The 1,416-nt window shown below is 63.6% G+C and overlaps 1 long non-coding RNA gene across 1 annotated transcript; it reads right to left on the reverse strand.

Annotated features, from left to right (window-relative positions):
* Positions 1 to 361: 361 nt before the first annotated feature.
* On the reverse strand, positions 362 to 1,415 carry LOC148055493 (uncharacterized). The gene is made up of 2 exons (XR_015705351.1): positions 1,377 to 1,415; positions 362 to 739 (listed from the first exon to the last, which is right to left on the reverse strand). It is a non-coding gene; the product is annotated as an uncharacterized LOC148055493 (long non-coding RNA).
* Between the last annotated feature and the right edge of the window lies 1 nt (position 1,416).

Below are 1,416 nucleotides of genomic sequence, written 5' to 3' on the forward strand. Positions count from 1 at the left end.
GCTGCTCCCCAGAGGGACCCAGGCTGAAGAAGATGCTCATGGAAGGGGCTCAGTGCCTCCCAGGAAAGCTGCGGAAGAAAAGGAAGAGGAGGAGGAGGAGGAGGATTTAGCCAGCAATAAGGCATTGGAGGTTAAAGGAGGCTCTGTGCGAGAGCTCAGCGAGGGACCATGCTGCTCCTTGCACCCCTTCGCACAGGAGAGGGCGAGCCGCCTACCTCGCCCTCTCCTGTGCAGAGGAGAAGAAAGGAGCATGAGTGGGAACGACAAAGGCACACAAATATCCCCTAAATTATAGAGCTCCCCAGCCCCGCGTCCCGGGGCTGTCGGGTGAGCCCTGAGCCGGTGCACCCCAGCTCCCACCCCAGCCTGGTCCCTCCGGGCGCTCTGGCCGTGCCCTTGGGTGCGCGTGGGAAGGTGGGCTGGGAGGAGAAGCGGAGATGCTGCTGCAGCACCAGCTTGGAGTGGTGGCTGGGTTAGTACCGGCGCTCTGGGTGCGGGCAGAGCTCTGGTCTAGCCCAGGCAGCCCTCCGCTCGAGGCGGGTTGTCTTAAATAGGAGCGGTCGGGCGGGCAGCAGTCTGTGCGGTGAGCGGCGGGAGGGCGCGGGGCTCAGTTCTGCTCCTCGTCCCGCAGCTCCGAGGGCAGGAACTTGTACTGCTGCTGCCGGATCATGGCCAGCTTCTTCCGTGCTTCCTCTAGCTCCCGCTCCTTGCGCAGCATCTCCTCCTGGGCGGCGATGATCTGCCGGGAGAGAGCCCTGGGATCACATCTGCCTCTGACAGGGATGGCCGGAGCCTCTGCCATGGCATTGCTGAGCCCAGAGCCAGGCTCTCCGGCTCCTGCTTCCCCCGTCACAGCCACAGCCTCCCTGGGCTGGTGTGTCCCTGGGCACGAGGGCTGTTGTCCCTGCGGTGGGACCACAGTCCTCTAGAGATAACGGGGAGCAGCACAGCTCCTGGGGTAAAGCCCCCACATGCCCTGTTCTCAGCTGCAAGCCTGTGGCCAGGAGGCAGCACTGGGACCCGTGGCACCCCATACCGGGCAGCTCTCACCCCTTAAGCGGTGCTCTGCCCTTCACACATGCCACGGACACTGGGATGGTGCGGCCACTGCGCCAAGGAGAACCCAGAGCGTTATGCTCCTGGGAGTGTGCGCCATCACTGGCTGTGCCTGCTGCTACACATGGCAGGACGAGGGTGAAGCCACAGTGTTCAACTGGCGCTGGGTGGGATGGGTGCACCCACAGCATTTTTGTGAGGGTCTCTGGAGACATGCCCCATGCCGGTGGGTGGCAGGACATGCTCCTGAGACAGGCATGCACAGGTTGCAGTGGCAGCCAGAGCTGCCCCTGCTCCATCAGAGCTGCCCTGTTCCTCACCTGTGCAATTCCTCCAACCATCTTCTCCTTGACCACCACC

The sequence above is a fragment of the Nipponia nippon genome, unplaced genomic scaffold, assembly GCF_047370975.1.
Source record: "Nipponia nippon isolate SJK-2023a ecotype South Korea unplaced genomic scaffold, ASM4737097v1 scaffold_22, whole genome shotgun sequence".
Lineage (NCBI taxonomy): Eukaryota > Metazoa > Chordata > Aves > Pelecaniformes > Threskiornithidae > Nipponia > Nipponia nippon.